The following is a 19,111-nucleotide window of genomic DNA, read 5'->3' as shown; positions in this document are numbered from 1 at the left end:
TGTAAGTCACCTCTGATTTTCCGCTCCCGCTGGGACACATCCCATTATCAGTTTTATATGAAACTAGGAAATTCCTCTGCGGTCTGTGTGTGTGTGTGTGTGTGTGTGTGTGTGTCTAAAGAGGCAAAGCTACATGTGTTCATGTGTGTGTTTGTGTCAGGTGGGAGGTTATGTGTGTGTGTGTGTGTGTGTGTGTGTGTGTGTGTGTGTGTGTGTGTGTGTGTGTGTGTGTGTGTTGTCTAGCTTCATAATGAGCAGCTTAACAGTGGAATAAAAACTGCTCCTCCTCCTCTTCGCTGCCTCACGACCATAAAACTCCCAAAGTGCCTCTCTGACAGTTTTCAGTCCGAGCGCGGCAGCAGAGAAACGATAGCTGAGAACGACTGGATGTTATTTGGTTGTTTGGTCACATTTGCGTTAGTTGACTTTTCAGTTCGAAGAAGTTTGTTGATTGTTTGTTGTTTTCAAACAGTGCGTGAATATTTTTAAGTATATTTTGAATTTCTTCTCCAGTTTTGTTTCAATCAGTTTCATGCACAAAACTGTGTGTGTATCCCGGAAGTGAAGCCAAAACATCTGGATCGCCCCCTGGTGGCTGGCTGCAGTATAGGTCGTAAACCTTGCCTCCTCCATGTTAGCAGTTGGGACACGAACCAAACAAAAGAAAAAAGTAGCGGATGGTTTCACGAGGATTACGTGAAACCATCACATAACATTTGTGTTTGCAGATTTTTACTGAACTGATTTGTTGAATAAAAGAATCAATCGGAGTATGATGATTCAAAGTGAGTTTGTGTGTTTCTCTGGAAACTGGATTCTTGGGCCTGTCAGAGGTTGAGCTGCAGAGTTTCTATGGGAGATGGTTGAGCGCTGGTGTGTTTGGTTTCCTGGGACACAGCTGGAAGGAGCAGGGGAGATACAGGAGCAGGACGAGGATGCAAACAGAAATGTGAGTCGTCGACGGGTTCACTGCAGGAGAGAGAAAGAGAAAAGGGAAGAGATGAGAATAGAATCCCAGTTTTTCCTCAGCCGGAGGCCGTTTGACTTCCCAGTCGACAATGAACGGAAAATCAACAGAGGAATATTCCACAACTCTTTGTTTCGGCGTTGCCCTCGTGTGTCTCCGCTGCACCTTGATCTCTCCGTCTTGTGGAAAGATGTTGAACGAGAGAAATGTGGTCAGCAGGAATTACTCACATGCTCACATGGTTTTGATGGTTTGATTAAAGGGCGAGCGAAGGATCAGGAGGAGAGACAGGAGCTGTTTAACCACCTAAATGAGCCGATTCAGGTTTTGAGATTAGTCGACGGATGGTTAACGAGTATCGTCCGTGTCCCACAGAAAATCCTGTTTCCTCTTGTTTAACGACGATTTTCCTTTTAATCAATAAGTTTTGCTTTGAACTGTGATGATTTTTCACTATTTTCAGAAACTTTACAATCGTCTCAACTGATAAATCAAGAAAACATATCGCAAATTAATCCATAATGAAAGTAATTATTGAATACTCATATGTAACAGTCTTTTAAATAGTGTATCACACGTTGACAATACAAATACTGTGCATGTTACGCTCATTACAAAAGTACATGTGCACACAAAGTAAAAAAACAAGATTTGACAATAAAAACTTGCCATAGTACTTTAGTTTTATTACTTCATTTAATACTGTTTGTCCTTATTTTACGTGAATCTAATTGTTTATGTTAACTTGTTATGGAGTATTTAGTACTTTTACTGAAGCTCATGTGATTTTATGTGACAGTAAATTAAGTATTTGAAGATGTTATTGAGTTTTTATACATTTTAAATAGATGAATGGATTCACAACAATAAATCATGAGCTTCAACAGTAGCTGCAGCCCTCACCTTGTGGGTCAAAGGTCAGCGGACTGAGAAGAGAGGAGATGTTTCCTCCTGATGCTGAAATGATCTTCACATTAAACTGAGTTTCGCCCTCAGGTGATCAGCAGCTCCGATGTTCTGATCACTGAGCAGAACTGACTCACGGGTAAAACATGACGAGGAGCTGCGTCGCAGATGGAGTCTGATCATGTTGTTTGGAATAAACCAATTATGAAATGGGGCATCGCAGAACAGCTGGACGACTTTATTTTCCTCTTCGGAAAACACAGACACACGCGCACACACACACAGACACACACACACACACACACACACACACACACACACACACACACTGTTTTGACAGACATGAAACAGAAAAACAGGGTCATAGTTTTTCCAGACCAGAGCAAAAGGACGACTCGGGGAAAATCTGATCTCCCTCTGTGTGTGTGTGTGTGTGTGTGTGTGTGTGTGTGTGTGTGTGTGTGTGTGTGTGTGTGTGTGTGTGTGTGACGGACGACGATTTCGATGAATTGAAGGAACTTTCCTGCTTGTGAGTTTTCTCTCTCTCTCTCTCTCTCCTGTCACCCCTTTGTCTCTCGCCCTTCTATATCTCATTCTCTTCCCCTTCCTCTCTCTCTCTCTAACCCCTCACCCCCTCTTCTCCTTGTCGTTTCTCTCACCCCTCTCTCTCTCTCTCTCTCTCTCTTTCCCCTCTGCCTCTCTTTTCATTCTCCTCTCCTCCCTCATTCTCTCTCTCTTCCTTCCCCTCTCTCACCCCTCTCTGTCTATCCACCGCTCCTTCTCTTCCACTGTTTGTCTCACCCCTTTTTTCTTTTCTCCCCCTTCTCCCTCCCGTCTCTCTTTTGCCTCCTCTCTTCCACTCCCCCTTCTGTCCCATCTTTCTTTTCCACCTTCTCCCTTCTCCTCCCATTTCTATTGCTCTCTACCTTTCTCGCCCTCCCTCTGTTTTACCTCTTTCCTCCACTCTCTCTCTTTTCTTCTCATTAAGAAAACACTTATTGTGTTTCTCCTCGTGTGTGTGTGTGTGTGTGTGTGTGTGTGTGTGTGTGTGTGTGTGTGTGTGTGTAATTGTAAAATGTGAGGATGAGGGGGAGGGTTCTGTATCACACCCCCAGTGACCACTTCCTCCACCACATCCTGTTTATTTCCTGTTGCGATAGTGACTGTGCTTCCTCAGAAACACACACACACACACACACACACACACACACACACAAAACAATTGTTGTGGAGAGTAAAGTACCAGTAACTCATAAAGTACTTGAGTAAATGTACTTTAGTAACTTTGGCTGTAACTGTGTAATCTTCTGGAATTCACCATGTTTATATCGTATAATATATTATACGATTTAAACTATATATATTAGATATGTTGTGTTTTTATGGAGGTCTGAGTGGAAGTCGGCTGTGAGGACTTGTTGGTGTCACTCACTCTCTCTCACGTTTTTTTTCCAGGACGTCCTCGTGAGCCCACATCCAGGGACTCGGGACTCCGGCTGAAATCCACCTGAGCACGTGCAGACCTGCAGGTAAGCTGCTCTGCCCCCCCCCCCCCCCCCCCCCCCCCCCCTGCTCACACTGTGGAGCTGCTGGTCCCAGTTCAGACACTGTCGTTGAATATGTAGAAATCAGGTCACTGGGGTGTTTTACCTCATTGTGGGTTCAAACCTGCAGAACATTTAGTTATTGTTTTTTTGTTGCTGTTGGTGGTAAACTGGTATTTTCAGTATATTTCTCTATGATGGAGTTTCTGAAGTGATTTGGCTTCTTGTTGTTACAGGATGTGTTGTTGTACATGTCGGTTTCCCTGCTGTTGTGCAGCCGCTCACACTGGCGTCCCCGGTGCTGTAGTTTATCACGTGCGGGTTTTCAGAGTCGTTTCTCGAGCACGACTGCAGCCTCCAGGATTCTGTAAAGAGAATTCCTTGAATTGAAATAGTTCCTGCAGGAGAGGACAGAATTTAAATGTGACCACAGCCACAAATGGAGCAAGAATACAGCTGTAAAACAGACACACACACACACAGACACACACACACACACAGACACACACACACACAGACACACACACACACACACACACACACACACACACACACACACACACACACACACACACACACACATTCCAGGGAACTAAATCACCATCAGGCGGTGTGAGCAACTCTGATGATTCTGGTTTGACGCAGACATTGTGGTTTTGGGACAAAAAACGTTGTTAGAAAGCTGTAACTGAATTTAGTACGTGCCCTAAAAAAGACACACACACACACACACACACACACAGTGATACAAACGAGTGGTACGAGCCAAACTATAGAAAGATATCAAGAAAAACTAATTAGGGCAGCAGTAAATTTTGCAACGAGAAGATGCATCATGTGGAGCTTTGGAGAAGTTTGAGTTTGTGATGATGTCCTAGTGCAGCATGATAACAAACATACACACACACACACACTCACTGACACACACACACACACACACACACACACACACACACTGGCATTCAGCAGCCTGCTGTGTGCCAAGGTTATGAAATAATTTGCCTGCGCTCGCCTTTCAACACAATTCTTCTTTGCTTCTTTGCCTCCATTCAAGCCGAGACACGACTCGCAGGAGATAAAAATAGAACCTCGCTGACCTCTCACCCCCCCCCTCTCTCTCTTCCTCTTCCTCACTCACTCTCTCACCCCCCCCTCTCTCTCTTCCTCTTCCTCACTCACTCACTCTCTCTCTCTCTCTCTCTCTCTCTCTCTCTCTCTCTCTCTCTCTCTCTCTCTCTCTCTCCCTCTCTCTCTCTCTCTCTCTCTCCAGTCTGATATTGTTGCAGCTGTCTCGCTCCAGTTGGGTAACGCTCGTGCACTCACTCAGTTTGGGGGCTGAGGCTTCGAGGATTTTTTACTCTCCCCCCGGTGGGAAATGTGGCTTTTATCAACACGATCCATTCTCACAATGAGCTGCATGTTCATAAACATGGGATCAAATGAAACAATAGACGGAATAATTCACCAGTGAAATGAGTTTGTTTTGTGCCCCTGAAAGTCGAATAAACACGAATGTCAAACTGTTTGAAGTGGCTCAAATTACAAACCACCACAGTATTTGCTAAACAGAGGAATGATTCTGGTTTCAAATGAGAACCTGAATTGCTCTGCACGTTCTCGATTGACAGCGACCTCTCCTCGGAGGCGGCGGGGTGCTCAGTGCATCATCGGCGAAACATCCCGTTTTCTGTTTTTGCAGCCCCGTGCACGGCAGCGACGCAAAGTGGAAATACATGCTTGCATGCGGAGCGAAGCAGGAAATGCACGCCACGCAGACAGGTGGCAAACAGCTGGGGTGGTAACTTCAAACTGGGCTGCGAGCGTTGGAAATACTAACTCATTGAAAAGCAGCAGATTGTTGTGCGGACGTCTGCTGTCGGTTAAAGTTCGTGCGAAACTGACGGCGATGAAAACAACTGTGTAAAACTGCTGTGTGAGCTTCTTAAAGGACGAGACTTCTGTCGGCTAATTCCAGAAACCTGTCCGGTGCTGGAACACATGTCGAGAGCTGCTCGTCTGCAGGTGCATGTTTATGTTTAATAAGATACAATAAAAGTAGAGTCTTCAGTCATGATCGTGATTATTAGACATTTTTACAACTTGTGACGTGTGTAACTAAACAGTTTCTTCTGCAAAAATGATAAAGATCTGACGTAGTTATATTCGGATTTCACCTCTAAACATTTGATATCACATCTGCTATAATGCGTACAACAAAATAATACAGACTTACAATTAAAGCTGAAAGGAGGCCACATGTACTTTTTCTTGAAGAGGCTAAAAGTCCCGTTAGCAGCTGTTGAAGTTAGCACGTTAGCCTCAGACCCACTGGTGCATCTCTTTACTTTCAGAGAGCAGAACGATTCTAGTTTCCCTTCTTCCCAGAAAAATCACACTGATCAGAGGTTGTGTTATATCCTTTTGTGTAGCTTACACACACACACACACACACACACACACACACACACACACACACACACACACACACACACACACACACACACACACACACACACACACACCATCGGTCAGACATGATGTAATCAACTTCTGTTTTCTGTGGTAAAGATGAGGAGGGAGTTTTCCCCCCCGTGTGTTTGTGTCTGTGATTTGGATCCTGAACCACACGGTGGAGAAGTCTCTGGGTTCTTCAGGAGCTGTGACCGAACGTCTCAGACTGTTGTTTGCGGAGGTGATGAACTTTGACCCTTAACTTCCCGTTATCAGCCTATTGTGACGATTCCTGACGTAATGGAAACAATCTGTTATTTCACAAGTTCAAATGATCCGAAATGAAACTCTCAGGTTTCACGTCATCTCGTGATCCGGTCCCGGGTTTTGATTTAACTTCTGTTATTGCACGCTGGTGAAAACATGAATAAATGGCCGTGCAGCTGAGGCAGAATCCTGGCAGGAGACCTTCACCTTCATCTTCATTACCTCCGAGCCTGAACTCCAGAGATGTATACGGTTTCAGCATCAGCATGTAGTAATCATAATTTTAGACCACTAATATCACTTTGGCTTTGTGGTTTGCACAACAGCAGAAAATAACGTTTCTGAACGTGCATTTCTCTTTTTCCATGAGGTAACGGACAAATCTGTAAACACCGCGTGTATTTATTCTACTTTTAACATATTTGTGGACATTTTTAGAGAGTGAGGGCATCTGGGAGTGGACCCAGCCTGACTTCGATTTAGCGTTTGGGTAAAGGTTGAGTTTAGGTATGAATACACAGCTGCAGAACTATTTGTTTCTCCCTCTGTCCATTCTCCGTTTCGCATTTTGTGTGCTTTTATTTTGAAATCTGAGATTCTTGAAAAGTACTTATATTTTCTGAGTGTGTGTTTGCTCTCTGCTCTCACTCTACTCGGTTTCATTCAAACATCCATCACTGGCACGACTGTCACTGCTGTGTTGCCAAAGCAGTAAAACGCATAACAATCTGGAACTGGAGTGTGTGTGTGTGTGTGTGTGTGTGTGTGTGTATTTCCCATCAGCCATGGTCATCTTCACCCAACCCTTTCCCAGAATCCACCGCTGACTCACTTGAAACAAATCACGAGTCAGCTGTTTGACCTAAAAATATATGCAGACAAAAGAGAGCTACCTTCTGTAATTAAAACAAACACGACGTCCTGTACCGCACAGCCACAGCTGGCCACACCTGTCGGGCTCACACCTGCACAACTGGAAAGACGACAATCTCTACTTTCCTGCTTTTGTGTTAGTTACGTTTGTGTAGAATGAAGAGAGAAGACGTGACATAAAGTCCCCTGAAGAAAAACCTCAATTACCACATTTTATTGGGGAAAATCCTCCCGAATATAAAAAAAGAGGGTTTTCAAGGCTCCTCGTGACGACACCTGACGCAGGAAGCGGCTGGCAGCGTCCCAGACCAACACAATTAGCGCTCGCCACATCCGTTCAGCGTGTGTGAAACCCCAAATTCCAGCACATAGACACACCCTGATGTTATGATACTGGATCACGTGGTTTTGATCCTGTCTGGTCGACGATGGCGGTTTGTTTTGTGATGTAACGCGTCAGAATCCAACAGGAGTGTCTGTCTCCGCGGTTTGTGGTTTCTGTTCGTCGACATCGTTCAGTTGTCGGAGTTCACATGAATCTCAATGAGTCTCTGCTGTGGATCATAGCTGAGAATTACCGTCTCACAAAAACCTGATTATTCACCTCCGACGATGAGTCAACTGCTAATTACGGGTTCGATGTCGGGCTCGTCCGGTTCACATGTTGAAGTGTCGTGGGAAGTTTGTCTTCATCCACAGATCTGTCACCTCGGTATTGATCAGTTGTTTAATCTCTATAAACAGATTTTACATGTGAATATTCAGAATCTGTGGGAAGGAGTTTGGTGGCGACACAACGACTGAAATGCATCAGCTTTTTACTTCATCTGCATGCGTCTGCACATAGCTGTTAACAGAGGTAAGGCAGCGCATCACTGTTTGTGTTTTGTGTGGAGAAACTAGTCCGGCTGTAAACTTGGCCTCAGATATGGACCGTCCAGTCGTCCTGTCTTTTCCATCTATAGCTCCATCCACACGACTGCGTTTCAGCTTTAAAACACATCCCTGTTGCTATGGTTACAATCACAAACCACGGCTCCCAACCGTTTATTATCGGCGTCTGTGTTTTTCTTACCGACTCTGTTTAAAGATCACACAGGGAAGGTTGAAAGTGACTCACGGTTTATGTGAATACTCGTATGTATCTCACCTGGAATGATGGTCCATATTGAATCTGTTTGAACGCCCACGTGGTTCGGTGCAGCTTCAACCGCCGTCGGCCAGAAAGTCTCCAAGCGGCTCGCACACTGTGTCCAGAGCCGCAGAGACAATACAAGATTTGTACTAGTGCTGCTTTTTAAACTTTACTTTGGTCTTTGACTCTTTAACGGATTACTTCTCAGCCCGAGCTTCAGCATCATGTGCGTGTGTTTGTGTGTGCGTGTGTGTGTGCGTGTGTGTGTGTGTGTGTGTGTGTGTGTGTGTGTGTGTGTGTGTGTTTTGCATAACACACACTTTGACGCTGTTGTCGGGGTATGACAGCTACAGGTGTCAAAAGCTGCTCATCGCCATGGAGACAAACTGCCGCTCACGCATCAGCTTCTCGTGAAGCGGGGGAGCTTCGACGTCATGCTGTGTCATCTCACCCCCCCCCCCCCCACCCCCCCCCCCCCCCCCCAACCACACACACACACACACACACACACACACACTCACACACAATGTAGATGCCAACACTTGAGCCCTGTAGGTTCAGCACACACCTTCACGAAGACAAACAAACGACAGGTGAATTACTCCAGATGTTTTTCATTATAATGAGGAGGTGAACTGAGGACGTGTTTAATTCCTGGAAGATGCCACTTTTATCAGGTGACGGCTGAACTAACCGGTATTTTCTATTTGAGACATGAAAATCAAACCCATCTGTATTTTTTATAGTATTTATCATCTCAGATGTGACTAATTTGATTGTATTTTAAATGATTTTTCCTAGTTGTTATGGCTATTTCCATACAAATTTTGCCATTTTCGGTAGAATATGTAATCTAAGGCTAAATTTGCAAACCAGGACTGGAAACTAGAAGCAGTTTTTTTAATCTGCGGCTAAATTGTGAAGTATTTTCTCTATTAATATAATAATCTACATTTAAACTGGAAGCATTTTTGTTTTTTATTCCAGAGTAAAATTCTGAAATATTTACAATCAGAGGTGCAGTCTGAGTTTTTCATCAGAAGTTGAACTGATCACATGTGATGAACTCCGTGTGAAGCTTTTATTTACGTCCTCTTCCTTGGGCCCTGAATGCAGCATCCTGTAGTCACAGCCTCACCGCTGTGGGAACTCCGTTTCCCAGAATGCCGAGTCGTGAACGACAGAATCGTGGAGGTGAGAGGAAAGAGCGTCATCCTTCCATCTGGTGTCAGGAGGTCATCGCAAGACTCCAGCTACACTGGAGCGCGTGTGTGTGTGTGTGTGTGTGTGTGTGTGTGTGTGTGTGTGTGTGTGTGTGTGTGTGTGTGTGTGTGTGTGTGTGTGTGTGTGTGTGTGTGTGTGTTTCACAGCATGTGTTTCCCATCTGGTTCCACCCAGTCCCTCAACACTGACTTCATTCTAACCTCTTTCCCTCGTCCTTCTTTCTTTATCGTTCATCGTCTTATTGTTTTCCTCTTTCTGTCTCTCTCTCTTCTCTCTCTCTCTTCTCTCTCTCTCTTCTCTCTCTCTCTTCTCTCTCTCTCTTCATTTCTCCCTCTCTTGACTCTGGCTTCCTCCCTCCATCCTCCCATCCTTCACTTTCCTCACGGTAACACAACACCTTGACCTCGTGCTCGTTCCAGTGTTTGTGTTTGACGCTCTGATGTCATTGCCCCAAACTTTCCCCGGCGAGATACCACATCCATGGCATCATCCTCCCTCCATCTCTCCTTTCTCCTTTCTTTCCTGTCGTTCTGCATCCTGAATTCCTGAAGATAAGCATCAACATGTAATTTAATCTAATTATAAGTCTTAAAATCCCATTTGTCTTACGATGAAGGGAAATCTGCAAATGGAGGAGGGGGGGGGGTGAGATCATTTCATTTGTTTCCGATTTCATGCGTCGAGTTTGCACCGCCGGTTTCTTTATCGCGCTCCAGTTTTCACACGTTTTGTTTCATTTCCTTCACATGCGTGTAGCCTGAGTCGTCCTCACACGTGTTGCCAGAGGATTTCTGACACAGTGAGAAAGAATTGGAAACAAGTGGAATGAGCTCACTCCGTTGGCAGACGGCTCTCAGTCGCCTGCAGGAAGAGGAAAAAACACTCCGATTTGAAGTAAATTACTGCAGCAAATCACTGTGATTCGTGTTTTGTAAACTTCCCAACTTTGCCCGGCGAGAACATGAATCACCCGAAGGTCCCCGGCGGATCCTTCCAGTGGTCGACGCTGTGATACTTTGTCGTGCGGCGCGTCGAGGGACACGGGGCTTCGTGCTAACGCTTAATCGGGCGACGTCGAGGGACAGTAATTGTCCGAGATGATCGCGTTGGAGGGAAAGTGAGACCTTTCAGCAGCTCCAGCTCTGAACGGCTGTGTTCATAAAGGAGGATTTGAGTTTCTTTAAACTTGTTTTTATCGATTTTGGCCACAAACCCGAACATTTTACTCAAACAAACAAACTGACGGTCACATCATGTAAAGCTAAAATTCAACTTTCTTATACTATATATTGGATACAGCCTTTTTTCTTACAAAATTTACAATGGGATTGTCCGTGAGCCAGGTCGACATCCAGCAGGTGGTGACATCCACATGTCCACGGTACAGGAGGACGAGCGGCGTGTCGTGACCCTTCGGGCTTCACACATCTTTACATCTTCGCAGGTCGGAAGTCGGTAGCGTACGAGCAGCACTCGCAGGCAGCATCAGTCTTCTCATGCGCTCGCTCGGTGTCTGCTGTCTCCCTGAGCTCTATCATTCTTCCCATTCAGCTTCCTGCCCTATAAATATTTGAGCAGCCCCATTAGGGAGTGAGGTAATCTCCACACACACGCTCACGCACACACTGGCGGAGGCTGCCATCAAGGCGTAGTACAGTGCCTAATAGTCTTGTCGGAGCGCTGGGCCCCGGAGCTAACGGGCTAATTAAGAGCGAAACAGGTTTAACAAGTTTAGACTGTTCATTAAGGCAGAAACCTGATTAATTAACGGTCGAGGGGGAGAGTTCGTTAACGAGTCGCCTGATTAATTAAAACTGCAGACGACAGAAAAGTGTAACTTTAAATGGGAGGAAAGGTGAGGGATGATCACCGCCACGGGAAAGAGGGGAAGGAGAGAGAAGACGAAAAGAAAGTGAGAAAGGAGGAGAGATGGATTTAGAGAAGTGGGCAGAGGAGAAGAAGGAAGCAAAGAAATGAAAGAGAGGGAGAGAGAGGTGGTAGAGGTCAAGACATTAAAACAAAGGAGGATTGTAGAGAGAAAGACAAAGGCTTGAAACACACACACACACACACACACACACACACACGTATATACATACACACAGTGTTGAATGACGGTTCTTTGTGTGTGGCGATGCGGAGGCCGAGTCATGTGATCGTTTCCCTCACTCGACATGTGACGTTGTGACAATTTGACTTTGAGAAGAAAAAAGGTTCAAATTAAAAGAAAAACGGGAAAAGAACAAATATTATTTTTTTGTTTTCCCTGGATATTTTTATAGCGCTTCGTGTTTTGTAACCCGACAACATGAGGTGAAGGTGACGAACGAATCAAACGCGCCTTCTTTTTATAAATGGAGTCAGTGGTCCATGAGGGGCAGAGAGGATCATGGGAGGAGCGCAGGCTGTGGAGGAGGAGCAGGTGCTGCTGACAGCGCCTTCATCTGTTCCCATGGCGTCCTCCCCCCCGAGTGTGTGTCCTCACAGATAGAGCGCAGTGTGTGTGTGTGTGTGTGTGTGTGTGTGTGTGTGTGTGTGTGTGTGTGTGTGTGTGTGTGTGTTTGATGATTTTATTGATGAATAAATTGGTTGTTTTCATTTTGTATTATGGGCATTGATGGTAGAAGAAAACAATACATTTCCAATACACTGTGATTGATACTCAGCTGGTTTCCATGGAGATAAGAGATGAGAGAACTGAGGTTGGACATTTGGGTCCAAGTTTCGGACACGAGCTGCTTTCAGTTCTTCAGCTCTACATGAGTTTATACGTCATGTCCGGCCTATGGACTCTGGACTGTGCTTTACATGTTGTGTTGCAGTTGAGATTGTTGGTTGTGAGGCTTTGACTCTTCGAAAATTGTGCAACTGAAAGTGAAAGTGCAGCAGAAAATACACTTTGTAGGAAAAGTAGATAAAGTTCTCGATCAACGTGATGAGGACGTGTTGATAAGCAATCACAAGTCAAATATGTTGATGCTGATCAGCAAACGTTTGATTTCTGCTAAAATATCTGATCTTGCTGCACAACCACCACTTGTAGTGATGAAACCACGATTATTATTCTCGTTGTGGTTAAACTCTCACTTAGAGGAAGATTATAGTCTTATGTTCTCTATAAGGAGAAGGTTCACAGTACGGTGGCCAAGTTTCCTTCAATGCATTTCATGCACATTTCAAACTATTGCATTAGATAAAAAGTTCCCTTCTCCACTGAAGGTTATTTGCTCTGACGACATAAATGTGTTTTACATGTCGCAGCAATAAAGAAGCTGAATTTAAGCAGAGAAGGAAATTACAGGAGCGAGATGCAAATCAGCAGCAACTACTGCTGCAGGAAATGGAACAGGAACATTCTGTATGTGCAGGTGTAGAGTACGAGTTACACACACACACACACACACACACACACACACACACACACACACACACACACAGAAGGAGAGAGAGAACACACACCTCCTACACACCTGCTGCTCTTCGGATGTGAGGGAACGGCGATTAGCTCTGTGTGGCGTGGGTGGACAGTCAGTGTGTGTGTGTGTGTGTGTGTGTGTGTGTGTGTGTGTGTGTGTGTGTGTGTGTGTGTGTGTGTGTGTGTGTGTGTGTGTGTGTGTGTGTGTGTGTGTGTGTGTGTGTGTGTGTGTGTGAGTAACGGGTGTTGGGGACAGTATTCATTGAACCACCCGCCCCCATTGTGTCGAGAATAAACTACACACACACACACTCACTGTGCATTTTACTGCTTGTAAATGAGGAGCCAGGAGCGAAGATGTGAGACATCATCTAAATGTTGTTTCAGTCTTTTTCTTCTGCCAGTGAATCTTTTTCCACTTTTCTTTTTCACTGTCGTCTTTCTCTATTTACTCAATAATGACTTTGTACACAACTTCTGAATTGCTCATTGACACACTACATCGAAAAGTCCAAGAAATCTCCGCTCCACCCCCTGAGCCACGGACGTCCAAACGCCGTTTCAACATTGTGTGCGTTAGCCTTTTGTTCTCGTCTGTGCAGAGTTGTTCTTGTTCTAATATCACAATGGAAAACATTTCATAATGAACTCGGCGCTCGTCTAAACAACACAGGGTTGAATGAAAAGGAGGTGACGGAGGCTGGAACCAAACTCTTCCTCCGAGAGCTTTTACAGGATGACACACACTGGTTCCACAGATGATACATGTTTTATTACCCTCTATAATGGGCGCCCCCCGGTGCCCGGCAGCAGAAGCACTGGTTATGCTGCCGTTTTCTGTCGAACCTCCTGACATAAATACTGGTAACACAGGCCTTAATTGGATCCTGTTTGGTTTGTGAAGTCTGTAAGTGAAAGTCTTGGTAATTACCCGCCCTACATACTACACGAGTTATCTTATCGCTGCTGCTGCTGCTGCTGCGAGTCTCAAATTGAACATTTCTGATGCAACTCTGTGAAAAAATGTCCTCCAGGAAAACTTGGGTCTGGAGAGGAAAACTAACTCAGCGTTATGGTGCAGCTAAAACCTGCCTGCAGGGTTTTTATTAACGATGGAGAGGAGAGGAGAGGAGAGGAGAGGAGAGGAGAGGAGAGGAGAGGAGAGGAGAGGATTCCAAAGAAGGTTTCGGAAACGGGAAAGCATGAATGAAAAAGAGGGAAAGGAAAAGGAGGCGCACAGACGAGTAAAGGAGACAACAAGAGCAGGAAAGAGTGAAAAAGGAGGCAAGAGAACAAAGGAGACGAGGCAACAAGGAAAGCAGGAGAAACAAGGGGAGGCGAGCTGATGTAGATGAAAGAAAAACAGCTTATGTAAGTGTGATGATGCCTGTAAACACACACACACACACACACACACACACACACACACACACACACACACACACACACACACACACACACACACACACTTATACCAGGAATAGTCTTGTGCCCTGAATTTGACTCAAACTTTCTGTAGAGCTGCTGTGGGCTGGAAGCTCCCACTCGAGTGCATCGTTCATTCAGACTCCAGAATCTGTAAAAACACAAACACCACTGTGCACAGAGCTAAATCAGGATGAATGCATGAAGAAGCTCCTATAATGGCCGCCAGTGTGCAGAGGTTTTGCAGTTTGCGTCACAAACGTCTCTGCGGCCGCAGCCAGAGGCATCGGGGCTAAATTTATATCAGACAGGAAAGAGAAGAGACTGTTGTGGTCGCGACTTCGGGTCAGAACAGGATCTCTGGAGGAACAATGACGCGTCTGATGAACTTCTATTTGTTAATGTTAGTGACACACTGCCCCAGTGTCTGCTGGAGGTCTGCAGGAAACTGAGACCTGAACCCACAACAGGTCTGAGACCCAGACACACAACTGAGACCTGAACCCACAACAGGTCTGAGACCCAGACACACAACTGAGACCTGAACCCACAACAGGTCTGAGACCCAGACACACAACTGAGACCTGAACCCACAACAGGTCTGAGACCCAGACACACAACTGAGACCTGAACCCACAACAGGTCTGAGACCCAGACACACAACTGAGACCTGAACCCACAACAGGTCTGAGACCCAGACACACAACTGAGACCTGAACCCAACCCCCTGAGAACAAACCCAGACCCAGACCACCTCTTTTGGACTCAATGTTGGTGCGTTGGTCTGAGGAACCTTTCACACCTGATATTTAGTTTCTCACTAAACTGAAAAGTCTGAAGATCTGAAACAAACAAGGTGTGAAAGAATCCTCACCATTATACTGTAGGTCAAATTGTTTTGCTCAAGGGCACTTCAGCTCTAAACCTATTCCTCAACAGCCAGTAAAATACCTCAGAGGAGCGGGGGGGGGGGGGGGGGGGGGGGGGGGCAACCTTGGATCGCTCCCTTAAGAATTTAATTACAACATGTTTTGAAAATAAACTTCACATCAGCTCAGAATTCCTCGAAAGCCGTTTTCAGACATGATCCACGGTTAAAATCCGGAGGAGGATCGACTCCTTCTCCTGGATTTCACAGACTTTACACCCGGAGGTCAGGTGGATAAAGTTCGTGGAAACCAGGGAGCGTCTCACTCGGACATTGGCGTTCACACATGCGCCTCCTCATACGGAGGAGCGACACAGTTCCACAGCAGCTCGATAGAGAACCACCGATGTTGGATGTTGGTGCATCGCAGGAGAAGTTCTCCTGCAGAACAGAAAACAAACCCCTCTCCTCCTTCCTCTGTCCATCGTGCTTCCTGGTGCATTTTGCAAACTGTTGTGGAAAATGTAATGAAGCCACACACACACACACACACACACACACACACACACACACACACACACACGCGCACACACACACGGGGCTAACTCAGTAATAGTTTCAAGGCTGGCTCAACGGCCCTGTGGAAAATATGACCGCCTTCTCTTTTCCACTGGCAATTTACACCAACAGGACGCCTGTTTTTCCCCTCCTTACCTCCTCACCCCCTCCCCTCTGTTTCTTTGACTCCCTCTCTCTCTCTCTCTCCCTCTCTCTCTCTCTCTCTCTCTCTCTCTCCCTCTCTCTCCCTCTCTCCCTCTCTCTCTCTCTCTCTCTCTCTCTCTCCCTCTCTCTCCCTCTCTCCCTCTCTCTCTCTCTCTCTCATTCCCTCTCTCCATCTTTTCCTCTGTCTCTTTTTGCTCTCTGTGTTAAATGGAAACATGTTGCTCAAACAGCCACAGCTGCAGAAGAACGGCTGTTTTGGAAAAGAAAACTCTGTACGTACAGTGGTGTGTACAGTGGTGTGTACAGTGTGTTATATACAGTGTGTGTACAGTGTGTTATATACAGTGTGTGTACTCTGTGTGTACAGTGTGTGTGCCGTATGTAAGAGTGTGTGCCAAGAGACACAACATTGAACATGGAATTCTTTTACAGTCTGAATTGGCGCTGGGTCACATCACGTTTCCCATGTTAACTGCAGTGTGTGTGTGTGTGTGTGTGTGTGTGTGTGTGTGTGTGTGTGTGTGTGTGTGTGTGTGTGTGTGTGTGTGTGTGTGTGTGTGTGTGTGTGTGTGTGTGTGTGTGTGTGCGCGCACTGGAACAAATAGATAAAGAAAGAACATGAATGAAAGAGTCGACTAAATAATATCAGAAGTTGGTCCATTTAGTCGCTGTTTTATGTCTCAAGATTCAAGATGTTTATCTGCCTCATGATTTATAATAATAAAGAACAAGCAGATGAAAAGTGTTTGCAGGGAAACCCATGACAGAAAATCAAGTTAGTGATAAAAGAGAAGCAATAAAGACACAATGCATTAATAAAATACAATAATAAAATAAGAGTAAAATAAGAAGAGAGAGATTATGCGTCTTTTTATTATTTTTAAGCTCAAATGTAATTTCAGGTCCTTAAATTTGCTGCTTTTCTTCGTCAAATATGACAATAAAAAAAGTTTTTCACTGTTTGTTGGACAAAACACAAACATTGAAATCCTCCCTGTGGGTTGTTTCTTATTCTTTAAATCAAGGAAATGGTGAAAATATTCTTTCGCTGCAGCTTCGCTCTGGAAGATCCTTTCATTCAACAGCTGCTAAATGAACTTTGTGGTTTTGTAAACTGTCGTCTGACGATTGACCTGAATTCTTACAATAAATTGTTGTTTCTGACTTTAGCTGAAAAGTTATGATTTTTGAAGCCGTAAATTTGAACAGATTTAAAGTTACAAAAGAGAAATTATTGGTGTTTCTGTCCAAGCAGCTGATTTGGCGACTGATTCATTTTCTTTCAGTAGTTTTGCCAACTTGTGTTTTTACAGAAACTGATTCATCTGTTTTGACTGCCTCTGCTCCGTCCTGGCTTCAAGCTGCCGTCGCTGAAACACAACACTTCCCCTCAGACGTGTCACAATTAAAGTCTTCCTGGAGAAACAAGGGAGTAAATCCCCGATGAGCCGGTGTGAGCAGATGCAGGAAGTGTCGACTCTGCGTTAACAGCACGAAGCGTAACGAGAGAACCACGAACATCACAGACTCGCCCGAGGAGCAATAGTTAGAGTTTGTGCACTTGCTGAATTTTACATGGCGATTTCCTTTTATACTCACCAAAGAAAAGATAATTAAATATAAATATATTGTTATTTTTTGTGACGCTGGAGATTTGTGTGTCGTATAAAGTTGAAACTGATCCCAGTCGTCCCTGTGGTTTCACTCAGTTGTTGGAACTGGGAAGTTTTGTCTTATAAAAAACCCGCTGGTGAGTCCGAGAGGTAAAAACATCAACAAACAAATAAACTCAGACGTTTCATCCACGATATTTATTCTCCACATTAAAACTCTTTTCTTTCTCAGAGCAGCCAAAGTTTGAAGTGAGTTTAAAAGTCATATTTCTTTCTTTATCAGTTTTTTCGTTGTTTTCCTGGAGCTTTTATTGACCAATTAAACTGCGTCTCCGCCCTCGATCGTAACCCAAACTTTCTTCTCTTTTCAAACCATACTTGTTGCTTCGGTTTGTTGCCGTGGGTTTTTAGTTGGTCAGCAGTTTCTTCTGCAGTTTCTCTTTTCTTTGGAAACCACACGTTATGTTCTAAAAACACATCCACAGATTACCTATGGAAGCCTGCAGGGGACAGTTTCTGCATCTGTGCGTGACAGAAGTGAAACACGAAGCTGTGGGAAGTGAGAACACGGCGCTGTTTTTTCTCAGCACCGTGTTCAACACATCATTTTCAATTTCCTTTTATTTTATATCAACTTTGAAAAAGGTTTTTTCACATGTTGCATAAAGTTTGGACTTGTTTCGCTTCAGCAAATTATGACGATCATCCTGTTTTAATTTGAATTTGTGCAGTTTGAGTTATTCCTCGACTTTTACCTTCCTATAACTTCCCTGTGTCTGCACCTCATCTGGGAATTTTACTATGCAAACTTAACTTGGAGATGAAGTAACTTTTTTTTTGCGAAAATAAAATTTGTGAATGATCCCAAAGTTTGATCCCGTCTCCGTCACAGAGCGGCTTTAAGTTCGGAGCGTTTCCGTTGTGTAACTGTGGATTTTATAACAGCGATTCAACAGCAGCAGCAGAACTGTAACCTTGGCACTCCAACAACTTCCTCCTCCCACGCACACACACACACACACACACACTCACACACACACACACACTCACACACTCATCCTGTCTCAGCAAAGCCGCCTGTGCTGCCACCTCCCACACACATACCCTATTGAGGACACACACACACACACACGCACACACACACACATTCTAACAGAACTATCCAGTAGCAGTAATTGACTTCCTACCTGCTGTAAATCACTGTCTACAAGCTGTCTGCTGTGTGTCTGTGTGTGTGCGTGTGTGTGTGTGTGTGTGTGTGTCTGTGTCTGTGTGTGTGCGTGTGTGTGTGTGTGTGTGCGTGTGTGTGTGTGTGCGTGTGCGTGTGTGTGCGTGTGTGTGTGTACAGTTGAAGTACTTTGGATTCATCTCTGTGGCTCTAGGATTTAATTCCACTGCTTTCCGGAGAGCCTCTTCTCTCCGGCTCCTTCACACTCGCTCTCGCTCAGATCGGCGGCGATGCGTCGGCTCAGCAGGTGATTGACAGCTCCAAATTAAAACAAAACACGGCGGCGGCGGCGGCGTGAGCAGCGAGTTGAGTCGTGGGATGGCAGAGCGCTGATGCTTCTACTCTGAGTCTGAGACGAGACTTGAAATAATGAGTTTTATGTGATGATGATTGTTATTTCATCGACGGACATGTTTCTACTTCAGATATATATCCACAATTCGTATATTATCAGTGGGATAGTTCTCCTCCT

General features: G+C 45.0%; 1 protein-coding gene across 1 annotated transcript in view; it reads left to right on the top strand.

The window, feature by feature from the left end:
* The window catches only part of hivep2a (HIVEP zinc finger 2a), a 77,010-nt gene that overhangs the window by 34,943 nt on the left and 22,956 nt on the right, over window positions 1-19,111 (top strand). Inside the window, 1 exon segment of the mRNA XM_034580540.1 lies at window positions 3,329-3,402. The gene's annotated coding sequence lies outside the window, so the exon portion shown is untranslated.

Source organism: Hippoglossus hippoglossus, chromosome 24 (genome assembly GCF_009819705.1).
Source record: "Hippoglossus hippoglossus isolate fHipHip1 chromosome 24, fHipHip1.pri, whole genome shotgun sequence".
NCBI lineage: Eukaryota > Metazoa > Chordata > Actinopteri > Pleuronectiformes > Pleuronectidae > Hippoglossus > Hippoglossus hippoglossus.
This window is presented reverse-complemented; position numbering and strand designations above follow the sequence as displayed.